The following is a 24,144-nucleotide window of genomic DNA, read 5'->3' as shown; positions in this document are numbered from 1 at the left end:
CTTTTCATGTGCTTCCTTGCCATACAACTAAGTATCCTTTTTGGTAAATATTCTTTTCAAATCTTCTGCCCATTTTAAAAATTGAGTTATTTGATTTCTCATCAGTGAGCTTTGAGAGCTCTTTATATAATCTGAGGGCTTCCCTAGTGGCTCAGCTGGTAAAGAATCTGCTTGCAATGCAGGAGAGCTGGGTTCAATCCCCATGTTGGGAAGAGACCCTGGAGAAGGGAAAGGCTACCCACTCCATTTTCTGGCCTGAAGAATTCCACTGACAATATAGCCCATGGGGTCGCAAAGAGTCGGATATGACTGAGTGCCTTTAACTAACAACATAATCTGAATATAAGTTCTTTATTAGATATATGACTGCAAACATTGGCTTCCAGTGTGCTGACTTTTTCATTCTCTTACCAGTGTGTTTTTAAAAGGGTCATTTTTCATTTTGATGAAATTCAATGTATCCATGGGTTTTCTATGGATTATATTTTTGGTCCAGAATCTAAGAAACCCTTGCCTAACCTAGTTCTCAAGGAGTTTCTCCTGGTTCCCTGCAACCAGAACATTCACAGTTTCAGGTTTCCCATTTAGATTTATTATCCAGTTAAGTTCATTTTTACACAGACGTATGGACCAGAGTCTGTTTACACACGGCTCTCCAATTATTTTCTCCCCGCTGTTGACAAGACTATCCTTTCTTCACTCGGTTGGCTTTGTAACTTGTCAAAAGTCAGTTGCCATAGAGGTGGGGTCATCTCCAGACCCTCTATTCCACCGACACGTTTACATTTCTGCCGGTCTTGCCTATCTGTGCTCACTGTCTTGATTACTATAGATCAGTACTAAACCTTGAAATCAAGTAATATTAGTCAAGTTTTTCTCTTTAAAAGTTGTTTTGGCGATTATATGCACTTTCATATGAATTTTAGAATGAGCTTATTGATGTTGACAAAAATTTCAACTGAATTCTGATTGGAATTAGATTGAAAACATAGATAAATTCTGAGAAGATCTAATCTTCCAAACGATGAACATGGTTTATCTCTCCATTTATTTGGATCCTTAATTTAATCAGTAATGTTGTGTAGTTTTCACGCACGTAGTTTTGATTACAGGAATTTCACATCTTATCAGATGTATCCCTAAGGCTTTCACGTTTGTGAAATATATTATTTATAAATTATATTTGCTTTTTAATTGCAATTCCAAATTATATGTAAGAAGGATATAGAAACAAAATTGGTTCTATGTTGATTTGAAACCTGCAAACATGCTAAATATAATGTGTTTGTTCCAGTTGCTTTTTTGAAGGTTCTGCTAAGAGTCCATGTAGAAGACATGTCAGCTGCAAAGAAAGGCAGTTTTACATCTTCCTTTCAAATCCAGATTCTTTTTGTTTCTTTTTCTTGCCTTATTTCACCAGCTAGAAGCTTTAGTACAATGTTGGATGAAAGAGGTAAGAACATACATCTTTGTCTTGTTGCTGATCTTAAGAACATCATTCTTTCACCATTAAGCATGAGGTTAGCTGTAGGTTTTCCGTCGATGTCCCGTATCACCAAGGAAGTCCCTTCTATTCTGAACTTGATCTGTTTAAACTTTCAGCTGAATGTTGATGGGGACCTTCGGCAGATCTCTGTGATTCTCTCTCCCCTCTGGCATTCCTCTGCAGTGTCTACCCACCTTTGCTCCCCCAAACACTCAGGGAATCGACTGGGCCCCGAGTTCCTTCCCTCTGTAGCACCATCTGGAAACCCGCTCTAGGTAGAAAACTGAGGTAAGTGTGGGCTCACCCTTTCTATTTCTCATCTCTCAGGGACCGCTGTCTTTCACTGCCTGAAGTCCAGTGTCTAGAAAGCCACTCTTTTATATAATTGATCTTTCAGATTGTTTCAGTAAGAGGGTTAAATCTTCCATCTTGGAAGTGGAGGTCTGTCCTAACCTTTGCCCGTTTCCTCTGGTCTCTAATGAGGGTCACTCCTGTGTTCTCCACCAACTGACCTCTGTGCCTCGAGAGTCACTTTCTATCACCTCCTGGTTCTTCAGCGAGAAAAACATGCTCCTGGGACCAGAAATATCTCAGTGCAAGTGCTGCCTGTGGCACTAACAACACATTGTACTTGGTCTGACCATCTATAAATTGAAGTAATCTATTTTACAGGATTGTTGGAAAGATTAGATGCCATTACCAGTTAAGTAACATCTCCAGTGACTGGTAAATCACAGAGACTCAATAACTGATGGGTGTCATCACTGTTACTAGGCTTTTTGTTCCAGTTTATTCTCTCCCCGCTCTTCCTCCCTGCCTCCACTTCCCTATCTCCAGATCCTTTCAACCCTAATATTTGATGACTGTGGGCTGCAGTGACAAATTACACTTTAAGTCTCGAGCCCCATGACAGCTGAGTCATGCCATCAAGAGTCGTCTGTAGAGTGGGATTCAGTCCTAGCCCTGAAATATCAGGGTGTGTGGGTGGTTTCTGCAGAAATCCTGACGAACACCTGTTAAATATTTTACTTTTCTTAGACAATTCTCAGTCATTCACTTTTAAGATTTAAAATAGTCTCCCTACACTTGACAAAAGACTGAATACTCCTGGGCCAGCGTCTGTGACTGCTCTGATGGTTCTCTGCACAGCTCCGTGGGGCACCTATCACCCTACAAACACTGGACATTTGTCACGTGAGACACGTACCTGACTGGCTGATAGCAGCAAGCACATTGAGAAGAGACACCTTTTGCTCCTTTTCATAAGTAGAAGTTTTACAGAGACGTTAACAGTGGTTGAAATCATTCAAAGGGTACCCCACCAGTTTCATAATGGAATAAAGATTCAACTCCTTGCTGGAAGCTAGCTTGGCCACCCCTTCTAGAAATTTGTTTCAGGCCTGGAAAATAGTCTGATGGATGGAGGAGCGGTATGAGGACCAAGAACAGACTGGCTAAGAACACGGGCACCCCACCGGCCGAGACTGGGCTCCAGTCCCAGTCGCAGCGTTTATCTACCAGCAGCACTGTCTTGGGTGGCTTGTTTGACCCTTCCGTGGATTTGTAAAATGAGAGTAAGCATGTCAGGATGGCCAAGGTGTCTAAGGCCCCAGACTCAAGGTATGAAAAATGAGAGTAAAAGCATCTGGGTTAGGTAAGAATGTATGTGAGGCTGGCATGAGATAACATATGTAGAGTGCCCTGCATGCACTGCATGCCCAGTAACTGGTGAATTATATCATTACCGTCATCACCACTATCAACATCATCATCAGTGTTGTTGCTACGGCAGTAGCGCGTCTAACCAGGACGACACCGTCCAGCAGAACTTGCCATGGTGACAGGAGAGTTCTGCCTCCTTGTTTTCCAATATGATAACATAAGACATACATGGATATTGAGCACTTGCATCGGATAGCAAAGCCCCAGGGAAAACAACTGCCTTAGCCTGTTCCAGTTGCTATAACAGAATGCCATAGGTTGAGTGACTTAGAAATAACAAATTCTCTCTCATGGATTTGGAAGCTATGAAGTCCAAGATCAAGGCACCAGGAGACTGCTGAGGACTGCCTGGTTCATAAACAGCTATCTCTCACTGTGTCCTCCTGTGACAGAGGAGGTAAGGGAGCTCTCCGGGGCCTCTCTTATAAGGGTCCCACTCAAGAGGGTGGAGTTTAATTATCACTTCCTAAGGCTCCACCTCAAAACACCATCACATTTGGAATTTGGCTTTAATCTATGAATGTAGCTCAGCTGGTAAAGAATCCACCTGCAATGCAAGAGACCCAGTTTGATTCCTGGGTCAGGAAGATCTGCTGGAGAAGGGATAGGCTACTCACTCCTGTATTCTTGGGCTTCCTTGGTGGCTCAGCTGGCAAAGAATCTGCCTGCAATGTGGGAGACCTGGGTTTCATCCTTGGGTTGGGAAGATCCCCTGGAGAAGGGAAAGGCTACCCACTCCAGTATTGTGGCCAGAGAATTCCATGGACTGTACAGTCTATGGGGTCACAGAGTCGGACATGACTGAGTGACTTTCACTTTTCACCATGAATTGCTGGGTTGGGGTGGTGAGACACAAACGTTCACTCTGTGGCACCAATGATGGGAATAACTGATTGGAAAACAGAGCAGGACCCTGTGGTCCTTCTCTTTCATGTCCTCTGCCTGCCATTTGCCTGTAAAAAAACTTCAGCCAAAGAATAAATTTAATCAGAGAAGTGAGAAAATTCAGAGGCAAAGGGAAACAGTCAAACAAGACCAAATGATAACAGTTTAATCATTAAGTAAAGTCAAGGACTTTTTGTTCCTCCTGGAGGACTATAAATAATAATATTCTGAGCCATGTCCTTTGAGCTGTGCTGTAGATACTAAAACTCCCACCAGGTGGTAGAAGTTAACTACACAAGGATCAGGCTATAGCCATGACATAAACTGCCACAATTCCAAGAATCAGCCTCAAAGAAATGGGAACAAACCAACCCTGTAACTCAAGATTAACGGTACTCAAAACGATCCATATGACATTGGTATGACTGATGACCAATTTCAAGGTAACTGTCAGAGCTGACTGTGCTGTTTCTGCATGTAGCCCCGTCCCTTTACCTATACACCCCACCCCCACCCCACCCCAAAATTCCGCTTTAAAAAGCCTTTGCTCTTTGTCCGCTGAGTGTCAGTGGGGAGAGTCAAACTTTATGGACATGAACTTGGGCAAACTTGGGCAAACTCTGAAAGACGGTGAGGGACAGGGAAGCCTGGCGTGCTGCAGCCACAGGGTCACAAAGAGTTGGACACAACTAGGAAAGTGAACAGCCACCACCACCGCCCTCTCCCCTGGTTGCTGGCCTCCAAAACAAGGCAAACTTCCCTTTCCACCATCCTTATCTCTGGAGTGTTGACTTCCGAATGGTGAGTAGCCAGACTCAGATTTCAGTAACAGCTGGGAAATCTCATAAACATTTTGCAACCCTACAAAGGGACGACATTCCCGCGGATCAAGCCTGTGGAGGTGGAGACGGTGCCACTTCCCGGAGAGCTAACAGCCTGTGCCGCGACTTTCTGTCTCCATTTGCTGCTTTGGGGACATGCTGTCTCCTACCCCTAGAAGGCAGGCTTCATGAGGGCAATTTTTTTTTTTTTTTTTCCTGTTTGGATAAGTGCTTGGTCTCAGTACCAAGAAGGTGCCTGGCATGTTGTAGGGTTTCAGTAAGTGTGCACTGAAATTTAACACAACCAGGTTACCTAAAGAGGCCACAGCCAAAAGTTTATAAGTATCACGATACTTCTGTAAAATTAAAACGTTCCTTTCTTCCCTTTCAGCCTCTCCCATCCCCACCCCTACCCTGGCATGTTCAGACAAGGGCCTGGGGACCGGCTAGCAACCACCAGCAAGAGCTCTGTAACTCTCAACCCCTCAGCTCGAAGGCAAGGGGCCTTGCTTCCAGGGTGGGCAACACACCCTGAATTCTGAACAAAGCCCAACATTCAACGTTGCATGTTTTTCTCTCCACAGTTTACTTTCCTCGAAACTAATGTGATTAAGCATTCACAGCGATGGGTATACATTTTTATTAGGATGATGACAAGTGATTTGAAGGTAATTAAGCAATGGAATGTTTCACACAATGCCCACTCCATTTAAGAAATAAACTCTATGTTTTGCTAGATTCGCAGGCAAAGGGGAAAAAACATTCAAAGAGTATTAATGGCTGAAACAAACAACTATGGGAACTATTTTAGGGTCCTGGATAATCTTAAGAAAGTGAGAATTCTCATCTGTACAGAAGAATAGGAAATACAAAAAGATCAATATAAAGATGTATATTACAAAGCCGATGTTACAGTTCTGTTTTACTTAAAAAAAAGGCAGCATCTTAAATGTATATCAATAGAGGGATGAATCCATAAACTGGAATTTTATGTAGCATTTAAAAGAATGAGGCAGAATGATGGACACTTCTACTGTGGAAAGGTGGCTGTGCTACACTGATAAGGAAAAAACTGCTGGAGGATGGTTCTTATTTTAAAAGAAATTCAATCAATATGTGCATGTTTATCCATATATTGAAAAGTGATTCAAGGACACGTGTCAAACAGCGGCACGTGGTAACGTCTAGGGAGTGAACTTGGGTCTAAAGTTACAATAAGCATACATTATTCTGCATTTGTAAAATATATTAAAACATTTTATTTTTTTTAAGTTAAGCTAAAGCAAAAAACAAAAAACAAGCAAAAACCAGGAGCCAAAGAATTACAGGAGTAACCCAACTGTTGCAAGGAAACTGCACCAGTGTGACAAGATGCTTCCTCCTGACCATTCCTATGCCTGGTCCCAACCCCCACCACACACACACACACGCACGCACACACGCACACACACACACACGCACGCACGCACACATGCACGCACGCACGCACACACACACGCACACACGCATGCACACACACACACGCACGCACACATACACACACCCCTGCGTACACACACACAGTTACTTCAGCTTTTCCAGGAAATATCATTTATGTTTCAATAGTAATGAAACAATTTATATTAACTGGATTACAGGAGAAAATCTGTCTAAATTAGGAAGAAAATAAGTTTATACAATATGACAAAGTCACAAAGGGAACTGATCTTATATTAAGATTCTAAAGCCCTGTTAGTCATTGTGTAAGAAAACAGTTTCGTCCAATAAAGATTCTTTCAACATCTTCACCACTTTCTTATCCAATCCACCTGTCACAAAGCGAGGGTTTAATATCATTCTTCTCATTCTTGTATACAGAATACTAGACAGTGGAGTACAATATTTCAATGACTTTATTTAACTGACATACATCCAGATACACTCTCCCAAGGCAGGAAAGAGAAATGACATTGCAGAGCTGCCAGCTAACTCTACCTGGCCACCGCAGTCAATGAGTATAAATGGTTCTGAGCGACAGCAATTCTCCCTGCCACCCTGGTCACTGAACACAGGCTGACCCAGGGACAGCAGGGAGGCCGAGGTCATATGGCTCGTGCGCATGGGCAGTGGTAGCTGGAAAGCAAGCCCCAGGGTAAATCCAGGCACGACGCAATGGTCAGTTTTACTGTAACCTGAATGGAGAAGGACTTTCTCTGTATGATATCCAAGTGTGACAGTATACAGGAAATATGATAAATCTGACTAGATAACGATTGTAAACAGTCTTGTGTCAGAAAACACAGTAAACAAGACTGAAAGGTAAACCATTATCTATGAAAGAATATTTTCTAAAACACTAATCCCTTATGAAGTATATAACACAAATCAGTGAGAAAAAGACAAATCCTCCATTGGAAGGAAAATGGACAGAAGACGCAAAAAGGAATCTTAAAGAGTAAAATACAGAACAAAACACTCAGCCATTCCAGTCATCAGAGAGATGCAAAGGGCAAGGTGATGACATTTTTAATCACTGGCGGTAAGATTTATTTATTTTTTTCCTTTTTTAAAGATGTAAAGGAGATCATTTGGGGGAACATATATTAATGAGATGTCCTCCATTGCTTTTCCCACCCTTAATCCTTCCCACATCCATCCTGCTTAAGTCAGAATGCTCCATTTGCTCCATGGGAGGTCAGGAATCTTACCAGTGAATTGCAGAAAGGAAAGAAGAAAACAGTCCATGTTTAGCCTCTGACTAACAGAACTGTTTCGTTTTTTGTTTTTTTTGAGCTTCTATCCTCAAGAAAATAAACTCAACATTTTCATGATTGTTCCAAACTAAAGAAAGGTAAGACTGATAGAAAATGCTAGCTTGATGGGGCTCCCAATTTTCAAGGGAGGTCGAAGACAGTTTCTTCGAAGAGGTGACATTTCATCTAAGACCTGAAAGAAGAGAGGAAGTCAGACAGGCAGAGAGCTGAGAAGGAGTGAGCCAGGCAGCAACGGGAGCAGGCTCCGAGGCCCTGTGGCGGGACGGCTCGTCCCAACCAGAGAGGAGCAAAGGGGGACTCGAGCAGCCTGCGCGGAAAGCGGGGGAGGGGTGGGGGGCGGCAGACGCGGGAAGGCACGCAGCGCGCCCTCACCCGCCGCCTCCGTCCCACCTGGGGCGCCCTTCCACCTGCCATAGGGGTCTGAGCCTCTGCAGGGGAAGACGGGGCACGGGCCGAGGTCAGGCCCAGAAGTGTCCTGGGGCTTCTTCAAGTCCTGGCTAAGACGCTTAGGAACCAGCATGCCACACAGGAGGCAATGACAGATTTGACCTTCTTGGCCCCCAAAATCACTGCAAACAGTGACTGCGGCCGTGAAACTAAAAGAGCTTACTTCTTGGAAGGAAAGCTATGACAAACCTAGAAAGTGTATTATAATAAAAAGCAGAGATATCACTTTGCAGACAAAGGTTGATATAGTCAAAACTATGGTTTATTCAGCAGTTATGTACGAAATGTGAGAGTTGGGCTATAAAAAAGGCTGCCCGCTGTGGTGCTGGAGAAGACTTTTGAGAGTCCCTTGGAGTAAAAGGAGATAAAAGTCAATCTTAAAGGAAATCAACCCTGAATATTCATTGGAAGGACTGATGCTGAAACTTAAGCTCGAATACTTTGGCCACCTGATGTGAAGAGCTGACTCACTGGAAAAGACTCTGATGCTGGGAAAATTGAAGGCAAAAGGAGAAGGGGGCAGCAGAGGATGAGACGGTTAGATAGCATCACCAACTGAATGGACATGAATTTGAGCAAATTCGGGAGATAGTGGAGGACAGAGGAGACTGGCATGCTGCGATCCATGGGTTCACAAAGAGTTGGACTTGACTTAGCAAATAAACAAGTGTCGAACCCACGTCCTCTCTTGTCTGGAAGCTTGTATGTTGAGACAGTGAAGTCTCACTGCAGAGGGATACAGGGCCCTTCAATTCTTGTGAAGGAGAAACTTCTCTAATTATGTAACATGAAAGTTCCACTGGATTTTTTTGGATTTGATAAAAATAAGCTTTACTGCATCATTTAACAGATTCATAGAAGATGCTAACATTTTTAAACATTTTCTTCAGATTTGAGGTTCACTAATACACTCAGAACTGAAACCTGCAGTGTTTGTGTGAAAATTTTCTACGGTTCTTGCTGTTACCAGATTGCTTTTTTTAATGTATTTATAAGTTGCGCATTTTCAATTGACTTCAGAGCACTAATAGTCTTGCACAAGAAAAAAAAAGTGATTTTAAGCAAGGTCTGCCATGTATGGCAAACTGAGACAGTCTGGTAAGCAAAATCGTGCTGTCAGCAAGGACTCATTAGAAACAAAATCCTTAGTTGTAATGTATGAACAAAGAACACAGAACAATAATTTATATAATAAGAGTACATCCAAGAAAAAACGATTAAAGTGAGACAAAAGTGAAGCAGAGTTTTCTGTGATGTCGATATCTTGCCTATCGATCATTTTCATCAGTACTTAAGAAAATTGAGCCAGTAGTTCCTAATAACTTAAAAATGCAAATGCTAACAAACTTCAAGTTTCTTTTCTCATATTTCTTAGAGGTGTAGGTTCAGCATGTCATGAACCACAGAAGGGAAAGGGGAGAAAGAACTAAACTGTCTGGACGCTGGAAAGCAGACTTTCACCTGAGGTGGACAGGTTCACTTTATTTCTGTTAAAAGAAGGAACACCTTGAGGGTCCACAGGATGCCTAGCATCTGGCTTTTTCGCCAACTTTCTCGAGTGGACGGTCCAGCAAGAACGCTTCCTCTGTCTCATCTCTCCGCCAGCTGTTGCTCCTGCAGTGGACAGGTCTGATTCCATTATAACCAGTATCCCATGCCATTTGCCTGGGACCAGGCACCTGAAAGAACCATGCAGACACCGCCGGAGGGCAGACACTCCCGCAAACCCTAACCCTAGCACCGAGGGAGACCGCGGCACGTGTACATCCAAGGTTAGTCTGTGAGACCTCCCCCAGCTAGGCAGGTTTACTGGGCCCAGCTGGGGGCAGAGCCTGTGCAGTGGTGTCCACACCTGTGGGGCCTCAGGGACTCTGACCGCAGAAGCCCCTCAGTGCGTCCCTGGCATCTCTCAGCCCTGCCCAGTCTCTGTTGGGGGCTCAAGAATCATCAGCAAACAAGCCGTTCTTTTTTTAGAAAAACTATTTGTTTTTAATTGGAGGATAATTGCTTTACAATATTGTGTTGGTTTTTGCTATACATCACCATTAATCAGCCATAAGTATTCCTATGCTCCCTCCCTCTTGAACGCCCCTCCCACCCCTCTAGCTTGTCACAGAGCTCCAGGTTTGAGCTCCCTGAATCATACAGCAAATTCCTATTGGCTATCTATTTTACATATGGTAATCTATATGTTTCAATGGAAGCAACCTAGATGTCCATCAACAGATGAATGGATAAAGAAGTTGTGGTACATATGTACAATGGAATATTAGTCAGCCATAAAAAGGAATGAATTTGAGTCAGTTCTAATGAGCTGAGTGAACCAAGGGCCTATTATACAGAGTGAAGTAAGTCAAAAAGAGAAAAATATTGTAAAATAACTCATATATACGGAGTCTAGAAAAATGGTACTGATGAAGCTATTTGCAGGGCAGCAATACAGAAGCAGACAGAGAACAGACTTACAGACACAGTGGGGAAAGGAGAGGGTGGGATGAATCAAGTCGTCACTTGATGGATCTTCCTGGGCCCCATCTGCCCCAGGGAAAGGAACCTATGTCCCCCTTTCCCAGTTGCTGGAAGGGAACCTGGCAGCGCCTACAAAGAATGGGCCCAGAGACCACCAGCAACCTCTCCACGGCAGGAACGAGACAAGCAGAGCACACAGGACTTCTGAGATGACTCCAGGCAGATGGCTGGGGGTGGAGAGCGTGGCGTCTTTGGTTCAGGTGTCCTTGGCAAAACCAATACAATATTGTAAAGTTGAAAAATAAAATAAAATTAAATTAAATTTTAAAAAGGAAAAAAAAAAAAAAAAAGAAATGAGAAAACTCTTAAAATCTGTCCTGTCTCATGTGGTTTCGAAGCTGCCATCTCATTGGTGGTTTCCTTTGAATTTAAAAAGAAATCAAAATATGGTCCAGTCCAGAAGAGAGAAATACCCTCAAGCTGGGAAGACTCCACTGCTGTACTTCAGGGGCGAGAAGCAGGTGGAATGGCTTAAGGAAGAAAAAACTGCAAAACTGTAAGAAAAGTCAGATCAGAAATCAGGAGGAATGAGACAAAATAAGGAGAGTTTTTCTCCTTCTCCCAGATTTCCAGAGTAGACTTTAAGGAAAAATTTACACACACACATGATTCCACAACAGTTCTGCTCTCTCCTCACACTCACCAAAGTGCTCTCCAGCCATGAACGTGACTCTGTCCTTTGTCATCTTGAAAACACCCAGCACTTGATTGAAAACCCTGCTGTGAACTCACAACCACTTCTGGAACTCCTGGTCACTTTCAGCTTCTCCCTAGAAGTCCCATTCCATGCCTGGCTCCAGTTCTGGTTTGTTTTTAAGGAATTTGTTCCTTACAAAAAGTCATGGGACACTTCAAACTCTGGGTGAATGGTGTGGCTTAGATTTTTGTAAATAACTGTTATTCCCTTCATGTTCATTTCTTGCATTTATTTTTTAAATATGGAAACACCACAGAACTTCATGATGACATATAATCCAGATTATTTGAGGAATCATTCTCTTTGCTATGAACATTTTATTCTCATTTACTCTCACTTTATTTTGAGAAAGTGTGTCTCCTTTTAACAAAATTACAAAGTAAAAAAAAATTGCTCAACAATATGTTCCAATTAAAAGATAAATCTCTTCCTTAAAATCAGCTGCAACTTGAATAGCACAGATCTCTATTTCAGAGTAAAATTATTTCCTCACAACAATCTTCATTCTAGAAGAAAAGTTAGGAGTGGCTATGTGACCTTGGTGAGGAAAGCAGGGTCTCAATTTCCTCATCTATAGAATGGGGATAACACTAGAAATTATTCTCATCTGGAAAATCCCGTTGGACAGAGGAGCGTGGCGGGCTATAGTCCATGGGGTCACAAAGAGTCAGACACGATTGACCGACTGAGCCTGCATACACACAATACTATAAATAAGGACTCATATTGAAGGGATGTTTCTAGATGACACCTCTTTTCTCTGGGAGGTTCCCTCCCCCAGGGTCCTCTTCTTGACCAAGGGAAACACTTTTTCTGATCAGATTCTCTCTCTCGGGGTCTGGAATTAGGATTCAGACATAGCCAGTCACATCACACGAGGAAAGTAAACCTGCCAAGGTTAGGCCCAGCCTTCTCGTGCTCACAGAGTAAAGCGAGAAAGCTGGTCAGCAACGTGAAGGAGTGAGGCACAGGTGAACAGAGACATGGAGGGAGGTGCACAGGTCCGAGCAGCCTCCAGAGTTCCTGCTGACGGTCCGCTTCTCAAATCGGGTTCCATGAGGAATGGCCACATGCCAACATTCAACTTCCTTAAGACATCATGGGGTGAGGAGAGAAGGATAAATTAAGAGCATGGGATTAACAGATACACACTACTATATATAAAATAGATAAACAACAAGGACATGCTGCATAGCACGGGGAACTGTATTCAGTATCTTGTAATAACCTGTAATGGAAAAGAATCTGAAAAGAATATACATATATATATATATATATAATATGGTGGTGGCTTAGTCGCTAAGTCGTGTCCGACTGGTGGGATCCCATGGACTGTAGCCCACCAGGCTCCTCTGTCCATGGGATTCTCCAGGCAAGAATACTGGAGTGGGATATATGGGATTCCCCAGTGGCTTAGATGGTAAAGAGTCTGCCTGAAATGTGGAAAACCCAGGTTAGATCCCTGGATCAGAAAGATCCCCTGGAGAAGGAAATGGCAACCCACTCCAGTATTCTTGCCTGGAAAATTCCATGGATGGAGGAGCCTGGAGGGCTACAATCCATGGGGTCACAAAGAGTTGGACACGACTGAATGACTTCATTTTCCTTTTCCTCATACATATGTATACATGTATGAGAAGAAGAATATATATGTGTGAGAATCCCCTGGTGGCTCAGATGCTAAAGAATCTGCCTACAATGAAGGAGACTCGACTTCAATCCCTGTGTCAGGAAGATCCCCTGGAGAAGGGAACGGCAACCCACTTCAGTGTTCTTGCTGGAGAACGCCATGCACAGAGGAGTCTGGAGGGCCGCAGCCCAGGGGTTGCAAAGAGTCAGACACCACTGAGTGGCTAACACTTTCACTACATAACGGAATCATTTTGCTCTATACCAGAAGCTAACTAAGTCAACTATACTTCATTTAAAAAAAAAAATACAAACTAAAAATTTAAAAATTAAAAAATACAAAAATTAGTTTCCCCAAAAAGATATTATCATAGCCTCATTTTTTTAAAGACTACTACTGCCTCCCTCTCCTTTAAAAAATTTATTTTCAGTTTTAATTTTTTGCTAAATGCACCATAGCTTTGTTTCTTTTTCTGACAACTGGAAGTGTGTTAACTAAAATGCAGAAGGAAAAAGAATGCCAAAGGTATCTCTCTTGATCCACGTTGGCCCTTCAAAGAGAACTCTCTTGTGCAGCCAGAACTCCCGTCGGTCTCTTCCCGGCAGAGTCCAATTAAAGAGAAACAAGGTCTTTACAGCACATGATCATCAATATGCAAAGAGGTGACACCAGACCAACATCACAAGCCCAATTACCCAAATGTCTTGCTCAGGTAACAGCCTTTAAATAGTCAAAGGCTCTTTGGCAAATCATCTCCTTTAGAGAAATTAAAGCCAACATTTTATGCAGATGATTTCACATCCTCTTAACAGCTCCTCTCCAAATAAGTGAAAGAGCTTCCCATCATAGAGCTCATCAGGTCAACGGAGCCTGCAGAGCCATGTAATTTAGCCAGAGGAGTTCATTCCAGCTCAAGACCCCATTTGGGTTTCCAAGTAATCATCACTCAAGAGAGGGCTCAAGGTGAGACCACTTCCAACTCGCCCTTTGAAAGGAGTCATGCCCGGTGACTCCAGATGCGTCACAACAAGGCAAGTGGACAAAGTCCACATCTGGCCGCTGGCTGACAGAGGAGGAAGGTCTGAGAGTTCAGACCCTGCCATGTGTGAATGCGGGGTTTTAAAAGACTGTTCAAAGAACTTCATCAGTGATTTCTGGAACTTGGAGCAGGCCAGCATGGAGTGCACAGGTGAACCATTTGCCAGGGCACAGATGTTAGCACAAAGAACCCTCTTTATTCTCCACACCCAAAGTTTTCTGCTCTGTGCATCCGAATGGACCCATTTAGCAATGAACTGGCCCCTAGTTTAGACAGCAGAAATTCACACTCATTCTGCAGCCTCAGGGCACAAATTCAAGGTCTAATTTTCCTGCAAATCGACTCACTCTTTTGTATTTCCAGCTGATATTTTCTCTGGGCCCTTGTTAATCAAGGCAAACATAGTTCAGTGCAGACTCCTCACCTCCCAAACAATGGCACAAAAATATAAAGACTTTGGCAGAGTTAAGTCCAGGATTCAGAGTGCAAAATTATGCAGAAGATAAGCTTCTTGCAGTGTAGTCAGTGTCCCCCACATTTCTAGGGACATTAATGAATTCCTAGAAACGTCGAGGACTCCTCGGTGGAGAAACAAAGCCACACTGGGGCTTTATTTGTTTAGGTGTGTATTGACTTCTGGCTTCAGTCCCCCGTGTGAATAGTTAAGTAATTTGTCATGCCATTCTTCTAACAAGAGGAAGCTCGACAAGCTGGAACTCAGTGTTTGCTCTGGGAGCCCTCAGAACTGAGGCTGTGCCGCAAACTGCCATCATGAAGTCTGCAGAGACAGAAGAATTCAGAGGGTCACAGCCAAGACGGGCTCACCTGGAGCAGCAGCCGCTGCGACTGGAACTGGCAGCGACTCGGAGGTGGCAATGTTGATGAGCTGCTGAAGGCTTAGTATGAACCAGCGTGCGGGCTGCAATCTTAGGGGTCCACAACTTCATGGCCTTTACTTCCAGAATCCCCACCAACTTTTCATGGCAAAGACTCAGGTGGGATCCCCTGGTGGCTCTGAACTGGGCAGAAGTGTCATCCTTGGGAAACTTACAGAGCCTTCCTCAGATCTCAGACATCACTGATCTCAGAGTCTGTACTGCCAGACACACCACAGTTTTCATGACACTGTCCTTCAGTGGAATGATTGTTGGATGGGTGGACATTTGGGTGGATGGGTGAATGAATGGATGACATGGGATCCATGCCCTCAGGGAAATGATAATACAGAAATTCCCAAATTTGTCTCACCAAACACTAACACCATAAGCTGTGCCATGGGACCAAAAGTTCCTCTATGCTCAAAAAATGGAAGGAAATGCTCAGTTTGGCAACTTCAACAGATTTCTTTACGACAAGAGCCTGGATATCACACACCCTTATCTTCCTAGAATTTAGCACATCTGTTGTTAGACACTCAATTAGATAATCAAAAGGAGGAAAATAGAGAATAATCCACTCCTGTTCATTCATTCCACAAATATTCACTGAGCATCTAAGCACTGCAGGCACTAAGCCAGGGTCTAGAAAGATATTAGGAACAAAATGGGCATACCCTGCCCTCATGGTGGGGGCAGTATAATAGAGGAGATGGACATTAAACAAAAATCCCACAAGCAAGTATAAACTTGCAACTACAACAATCACTACAACGGAAAAGTAGGTGGAAAAGATACATTAAAGCAAACACCCTGGTCAAGGAGGTTAGAAAAAGCTAACAAAAGAATTGAGAAGTAAAGCATTCAGAATCATCAATATGGCAAAATGGATGGGGATGGCGGGGCGGTGAAGGAGTTTGCTAGGAACCTGGCAGAGAAACAGCATGTGTTACCAAATGTCCCTTTGAACTCCTATAGCAGAAAGAAGCATGGCTCATACAAAGAGTAGAAATGGAGACTTCCCTGGTGATCCAGAGGTTAAGATCTGCCTACCAATGGAGTGCAGCCAAAAATAAATAAATATCTAGCTTTTTAAATACTTAAGCAAAATGAAAGAATGGAAATGAGGCCAAAATGGCTGAGAGTAGGGGACTCCATGGTCAGTTCCTGTTTAAGCCTCTGAGAGCTGTGCTGTTTTGTTACATGCAACAGATGACGCACACAGGTCACTAGCTCAGTGAGGGTCAGGCCTCACTGTTCTCTCCCCTACTTTCTGCCTTGGAAGGGACTCTATGGGCTGAACCACCCCGGCTCCCTTGCCCTCCGGCTTTCGCTGGGGTTTGGCCTATGGGCAACCGCAGGAGACAGTTAGAGCATAGGAGGCAGGGAGTTCAGTGGTCTCCCCTCTCGGCTCAGCTGGGTGCCCTGTGACACTGACCACGTCCTTCACCCTCCCTCCCCAGGTCCCCTCCCCAGGTCTTTCTGGGTTCCAGGCTCTTGGCCGTCACTGGCCCTGGGGTGCCCCACCAATCCCTGTTGGTTTCCATGCTTCCTCCTGTCCACACCTTTGCAAGCAACTGTTTCCACTGACCCGCTCTATTCATCCCCTCTGAGTGTGCCATCTAATTCTAAGGGACAGATATAACTCCTCAGCTAGAAAGAGGTGAAGCTGGGATACAAAGTTTCAGAACCTTAAAGTTACTCTTTGAAAAACCAGAGTAACAGGACTTCGCTAGTGATCCACCTTGCAGCCCAGGGGATACTGGTTTGATCACGGAACTAAGACCTCACATGCCCAGAAGCAACTAAGCCCACGAGGTCCAGAGCCTGCATGCCACAGCCAGAGAGCTGTGCACCGGAACAAAAGACCCTGCATGATGCGAGGGAGACCTGACAAAGCCAAATAAATAAATATTAAGAAGGAAAAAAATAGAGTAACTATGCCTCCCCCGGTAGCCTAAGCACAGACAGGAGACGCCCTTCAACTTCAGATCAGCACAGGTCCAGAGGCCAAACTCTGTGGAAAGGGCCAACATCTTTGAGCCTCAGTTTCTTCACCAGCAAAACTTCCCAGTCACTACATAAAACTACCATTAGAATTAAATGCAGGCACTTATGTGAAAGAAGGCTGAGCACCCAAGAATCGATGCTTTCAAATTGTGGTACTAGAGAAGACTCTTGAGAGTCCCTTGGACTGCAAGGAGATCAAACCAGTCCATCCTAAAGGAAATCAACCCTGAATATTCCTTGAAAGGACTGATGCTGAAGCTGAAACTCCAATCCTTTGGCCACCTGATGCGAAGAGCTGACTCATTGGAAAACACCCTGATGCTGGGAAAGATTGAGGGCAGGAGGAGAAGGGGACAACAGAGGATGAGATGGTTGGATGGCATCACCGACTCATTGAACATGAATATGAGCAAACTCCAAGAAATAGTGGAGGACAGAGGAGCCTGGTGTGCTGCAGTCCACAGAGTCTCAAAGGCTTGGCAACTGAACAACCACAACAAACTTGTGTGAACCACAGTAAGGGGCCAGGAGTGAGCTCCCCAAGGACAGCACCAGCAAGAGCTCATTGCGCTAGACCAACCCGACCCAAATGCCATTCTCTACTGTCAACAGCCCCAGGAGTACAGTAGCCCCTAGTTCAACAGGCAGACCCCCAAGAGGATCCTGGAATCATCCACAGAGATATCACCTAACCCATTTTTAAACGTGCCTCAGCCCTGCAGAGCTGTAGTGAGCTTCACTTGCCAGCACCACGTGTGGCTTCCTGGTTCGAAGGAGCAGCCCCGCCCATTCAAGCGCTGCCGCTGCCAACGTCTGAGCACACTCAGGGGCTGGCGCTGGCGGAGGAGGCCAGTCGCGTGGAATTTTCTCCCTTGGGGTCACACATTGCCCAGACAGGCTTCTGAATGTGCAAGAGCGTGAAGGAGGGGAAGAAGAAGATGGGACTCTGGACCTGGTGACATTCCCAGAAACATATTTGGACCTCAGATTATGGTTCTCAGAAAGGGCAGCACTGTGCGCCGTGTTTGCAGCTGTTCCTCGGTGGTTTAATGAGTCCCGGATGCGGACGAGAGGGCCACGTAGAGGGGAGTAATTGGGGCACCGCGGCCTGCGAGGTCTGCATCTCTGGCAGAGAAGCAGCTGGTGGACACGATTCAAAGTCAGGGAAAGGGACTGGAAACAGGAAACAGGCCAAGAACTAGAAGGTCCCCGGGTGGACACCACAACCCAACGGTGACCGCAGCTCTGCTAGCCGGGCAGGCCCCGCCCTTGCCATCAGACAGGCTAGACCAGGGCTCCCCAACTCTGACCTCTGTGCCCTTCACCATCGTTTCTGCAGGCTTACATCCACTGTTGTGTTAGTTTCTTCGCTTTCTTTAAATCAACTCAATGTCTCCCTTACATTTACTTTAGTTGAAATTTTATTATCACAAGCACCACGGAAGCCACATCACTTGCGTCAGTGGACAGCAACAAGCAAAATAAACACGATGGAACCAGCTTCATTACTGGGTTCCAGCTGACCCTGCTTCCTGTAGAGTCTGCCTCTTGGTGTCTCCTAATACAAAAGGGGGACTGGCAAGTTTTCCAGCAATAAGTGAGATTTTTTTCTCCTATAATCAGAAACATTAGCATTGAAACATATTCATTACCATATGTAAAGTGAAGTCGCTCAGTCCTGTAGGACTCTTTGCCACCCCATGGACAAAGAGTCCAGGCTCCTTCGTCCATGGGATTTTCCAGGCAAGAATACTGGAGTGGTTGCCATTTCCTTCTCCAGGAGATCTTCCTGACCCAGGGATTGAACCCCGGTCTTCCGCATTGTAGGCAGACACTTTACGGTCTGAGCCACCAGGGAAGCCCACCATATGTAAATCAGATAGCTAATGGGAAGCTGCTGTATAGCACAGGAGGCTCAAGGCCTGTTCTGTGACAACCTAGAGGGGTGGGATGGGGTGGGGGCTGGGGAGGTTCAAGAGGGTGAAGACGTATGCACACTGACGCTGACGCACGTTGTTGAACTGCAGACTCCAGCACAAATCATAAAGCAGTTATCCTTCAATTAAAAATAAATTAAAAAAAAAAGAATGGAAAAGAGAGTAACTTTCCAACTCTGCTATTCAATCTTGCTGCTGCTGCTGCTGGTAAGTCACTTCAGTCATGTCTGACTCTGTGCGACCCCATAGATGGCAGCCCACCAGGCTCCCCCATCCCTGGGATTCTCCAGGCAAGAATACTGGAGTGGGTGCTATTCAATCTTATTTTATGCTAAAGTCACCTAGTAATGCATCCACAATCATCTTGTTATGTAAAGCAAAGATACCCATCTGGAAGACAGTGTGTTCCTCGACCCTCCTAAAGCCTAGCCCTAAGCAATACTGTTGGCTCTTGAGAGTCCCTTGGACTGCAAGGAGATCCAACCAGTCCATCCTAAAGGAAATCAATCCTGAATATTAATTGGAAGGACTGATGCTGTAGCTGAAATGCCAGTACTTTGGCCACCTGATGCGAAGAGCTAACTCATTTGAAAAGACCCTGATGCTGGGAAAGATTGAAGGCAGGAGGAGAAGGGGAGAACAGAGGATGAGATGGTTGGATGACATCACCGACTCAATGGACATGAGTCTGAGTAAACTCTGGGAGTTGGTGATGGACAGGGAGGCCTGGTGGGCTGCAGTCCATGGGGTCAGAAAGAGTTGGACATGACTGAGTTACTGAACTGAACTGCAGCAATAAAGCCATAAATCATGGTTTGTGGGGCTGATGCACATTACAAGAAATAATTATTGCCATTAAAATCTTCCAAGTACTACTTAAAACCACATCATCTCCTCCCCAGGTAGCAGATGCCATTCTCGGGGAAATGCCGGGACACACAACCCTCAGGTCCCCGGGTTGAAGAGCACGTGAAAATCCCCACCCTGCTCTGTGAAGGGCTCTGCCCTCCTGTGTGGAAAAGCCTTCATGGCTGGAACCCCAGTGAAAGGTTCCACCCTTCCTGCTTCTGGAAAGGTCCTCATTGTGGAACAGTGTCAGAGAGCCATCGCCCTCCAACGATTCTGGGGAGAGACCATCAGGGCTCACATCCTGGTGAGGACCCCCTTCCAAGGCCTTGGGGACAGAGTTGAAAATGAAAACTGTAAGGTAAGGGAGTTAGAGAAGGTGAGGTTCGGGGAAAAAAAAGTGAGACCAGCACTTTACAGGAAGATACCACCCTTGGTGAGGGAGAAGGGGCAGCAGTCAGATCAGCGGGCTGCTGCGCCAAGTCAAGAAGAGGGCGGGTACACATAGAAAGCATATTTGTGCGGAGATGCGTCGTTTTGAGGGGGTCTGTTTTTCCTCAAGATTATTTTGATTAGTTAGCTTTCAACAACTGGAGTAAGGAATTCCTGAGACCGGCCAGAGACTGGGATTGGCTGGGAGCTGAAAGTAATGAGTCTTAATGTCCTTTCCTTTCTTTGGGGGAGAAAGTCCTTTATACTGTGTAGAATGGTGGGGAGGGCCTGGAGGGGAGTTTTGACTCCCGCTCTCTTGAGCCTGTAGCTTTCCTTCAGAAACCACAGTCGTGTCCTCGGGGGACCTGGAGCCAACAGGTCGGCGTCATCTCTGCCCTGCACTGATTTGTTGAAAAGCTGAGATCTGAACTTGTGTGCCAGTTGGTTCCAAAATCCATATTCTTCCCCACCACGACCTGCTGTCTAACTGTCTAGTAACAGAGACAGAGTTTTAATATTAATGCATACTTTTTATGCTGAATCCCACAGAAGAGTTTTCCATTTCAACTCCCTGACTCTCTCAAGCTCCTTTGAGTGTCTCCTTGGCCCTGAATGACTATCTTGGGATTGCTTTTTCCCAGAGCCATAAACACACATGGAATTAAGGGACAAGGACTAACATAAGAAGACTGGGCCGGGAGTGCCAACTACAGACGGCACTTGCCGTCTCTCCCTCTATTTCTGTAACTGCTGCTGCTGACCCTCAGCACCCCTGAAAGGAGTTCAGGGGGAGAGAAGAGATAAGGGGTCCGTGCTTGGGGGAAATCTGAAAGACAGGTCTTCAGATAGATATTGTCAGGAGCCGATTTTATGAGCCCTTCTTGTATCTCCCCATATATAGAAAAGCACCAAAATCCTTCATGGTGACGACTGCTCCTCGTGACTAGCAGAGGCTTCGTAATACCAGCATTAATAGAAATCTTCTGGAAAGATATGTGCTGGATTGCATGTATCTCCCCCTTCACCAAAAAGCATATATATATACTGACCTTTCCCCCTGCCTCTTTGGTCCAATTTCTCAGAGCTGTCTGAAGTGCTGTCTCCCAGACTGAGGTCCTCATTTTGCCCCAAATAAAACTTAACTCTCAGCTTTTACATTGTGCATTTTTTTAAGTCTGACGGGAGGAAGCTGAGGAAAGTGCTGGCCATTCAGATACGCTTTGTTTCTTTAATCTACACATTTCTATTCTCCTCTGCACAACCCACACCTTCCCTGCAGACCACTTGGAGTCTTTTTAAATTAAAAAAGTCACTGCCTGCCCAACAACCAAGCAAGAGGTGAGGAGCTGACATGATGATGAGATGATAGAACGGCCCAACTTTCCCTCAGGCACCTGAGGTCCATTTCCCTGGCCCCCAGTTGGAGAGACTTTGGTTAGAAGAACCAGATGGGAATGACACCACCACTCACTGTGTGACTTTGGGTAAGTGGCCTAACTTCTCTGAGCCTCAGTGTCACCTGCCTGAAACACAAGTATCAGGGATACACAGGGTATCACAGGTGATGCAAAGTTCAGAAGAAATATATAAAAAGGGATTTGCAACATCTGGCCCAGAGAAGACACTCACCAAAACAACAGAAACAAAGCAGCTGCTTTTACTGACAAGTTCTTTTATTTGACAGGTGGTGGCAAAATTCCCACACCACAGTCAGATGGCAAAGGAAAGCCCTGGCAGTTCCCCCAGAGCAGCGCGGAATCCCAACATGTTCACCTCCCTGTAGTCTGACAGTATAAACAAGGTCCTGATTAACTTTGCCAGAGATAGTTCTAATTCAAACTGAATGCTGTTGGACAGCTCATCCTGTCAGGGAGGGAGCATAACCACCACTGACCTTTTCAAACAAAGCTAATTGCTCCGGTTTTAAGGTTACAGAGCTGAAATTTTGCCATATATTGATCCAGGGGTGCAAAGTTTCTTCCTAATTCTAATTTCCCCTAGAGGAGAAAGTAGGAATTTGCCTTGATGGAGCCCATCTTCTCTGGGAGGAACACAGCTATTTAGAAACTTTCTGTTACCAAACCCACTTGGCCAGCAACTTCCTTGCAGATCCAGTGGTTAAGACTCCGCCCTCCAGCGCAGGGGGTGTGGGTCCATAGTTAAGACTCCGCCCTCCAGCGTAGGGGGTGCGGGTTCGATCCCTGGTTCAGGACTAAGATCCCACACTCCTCACAGCCAAAACACCAAAATATCAAACAGAATCAATGTTGTAACCAATCTGGATACTTGGCCAGTGATGCAGCCTCCTTTCTCAGCTGAAGAGTCTAACTACTCAGGTTTTCATTGAGTCAATAAATGCGTGTTACTGTATGGCCTGGTGGGCCAGGACATGTGCTGGGTTCAGCAGACGGTGAGCCAGTCCTTGCAAGTAGAGGGGAGAGACAGCTCTGAATCGACAGTTATGCAAACAGAGGAAGCTGCCTGTGCTGTTATTGAGAAGAACGATGGCTGGTGAGTGGGTTGAATGGATGCTCCTTCAGGCAAGGAGAAGTGGGGGCTTTGTCTCTGGGGGATTTAAAAGTGACTTAGTCTGCTTTTTATGGTCACCAAACCCTGGAAACCCCAAACATTATGGGTGATAAAATGCTCCTCCCTTAATAGACAGACTGTCTCCCCACTGTTCATCTCAGGTATCCAGGAAATGAGAAAGACTGACCAGATCACTCAGTTAAGGACTCCCAGAAGATGCGCAACTTGAACTTAAGGTGGGATGGGCAGGAGAGCAGCAGGTATCCAGGCAAAGCTGTAAGGGCGGGGGACTCCTGGAGGACAAGGCGGAAGCAGGGACCCCAGGCCAGCAGAGACCCAGGAGAATCAGGGCTAGACGGCATGCCTGAGGGGAGAGGGCAGGGGGTCTAGGGGATGAGAGAGTCTCTGTCCCAGAAAAAAAAACAAAAACAAAAAATGGTAACAGTTATGCAGCTGCAGCGGATTCACTTTCAAACCAAACCCCCAATTCCTGAGTTTTATGTAAAATACACTCTAGATTTTTTTTTAAGTATTGGCAACTTATTTAAAAACAAATCGTAGCTGCTGGCCAAATGGGACCCCCTGGGGCCTTTGGGTTGGTAGGAGACAGGCCTTCTTCTATCCTCTGCTTTATCTGCTCTTTGAAGTACCTAGGTAACAGTATGTGATGCAGATTTCCTGAGTTGTTCTGAAAGTGTGAAAACCCCACCAAACAGAAGGTGTTAACCACTTCAGAACCAGAGCACAATGCCCCAGGCCTCCTGGAGCGAAGGACTGATAATGTGAACCCCTGCCACCCCACCTGCTAGTCAGAGAATCCCGCACAAGCTGACCACACACCCTTCCATGCGCCCCCCACCCCTGACCAAAAGGGCACATCGCCAAGCAGCCACAAGCCACAGAGGGTAACACCCAAGCCTAACAAACGGGCTTCCGGGGGCTCAGCGGTTATGAACCTGCCTGCCAACACAGGAGACCTGGGCTTGTCCCTGGGTCAGGAAGGTCCCCTGGAGGAGGGAATGGCAGCTTACTCTAGTGTTCCTGCCTGGAGAATCCCACGGACAGAGGAGCCTGGTGGGCCACAGTCCACAGGGTCGCAGAGTCAGACACAACTGAAGAGACTTAGAACGCACACACATACGCATGAGTTGTGATCAAAGAAAAACATTGTTCACATTCATCAGACATCTTTAAAAATGCTTTGTACCCAGTTCTGACACTTCCATCCTCTACATGAAAATGGACTGCTCCTGGACTCTTCTCTTGAAATCTTTTCCAGAAACACCAGTTCTTCCGGTGACTCTTTCCCCACCTCCTCCTTATCCCATGTGCTATTTATCTGCTCATACAGCTCCTTATGCAGTTTCCTTGGGCCTGACTCCTTTGATCTTTGCTCTCTCATCCCATTACTCAGATTCTGCTTCATCCAGGAAACCTGGGGCCTGCTGCCCCAAGCAAAAATCATTGTTTTAGACAGCAAGAGGGCAAGGGAAAGACTGAAAATTC

At 45.3% G+C, this 24,144-nt stretch overlaps 1 long non-coding RNA gene across 3 annotated transcripts in view; it reads right to left on the bottom strand.

The window, feature by feature from the left end:
- LOC147359936 (uncharacterized) overlaps positions 1 to 24,144 on the bottom strand; it is a 136,984-nt gene that overhangs the window by 39,047 nt on the left and 73,793 nt on the right. For 2 of the 3 annotated variants that reach the window (XR_015138542.1, XR_015138543.1), the window contains exon 4: positions 10,539 to 12,428. The exons of the other annotated variant lie outside the window; for it this stretch is intronic. This is a non-coding gene — a long non-coding RNA (uncharacterized LOC147359936). Of the gene's footprint in view, positions 1 to 10,538; positions 12,429 to 24,144 lie in introns of those variants that run through there. 3 annotated transcript variants of the gene reach the window in all.

This window comes from Bos grunniens, chromosome 13 (assembly GCF_055505025.1).
Source record: "Bos grunniens cultivar Pamir isolate PY7600 chromosome 13, Bosgru_T2T1.0, whole genome shotgun sequence".
In the NCBI taxonomy this organism is placed as follows: Eukaryota; Metazoa; Chordata; class Mammalia; order Artiodactyla; family Bovidae; genus Bos; species Bos grunniens.
This window is presented reverse-complemented; position numbering and strand designations above follow the sequence as displayed.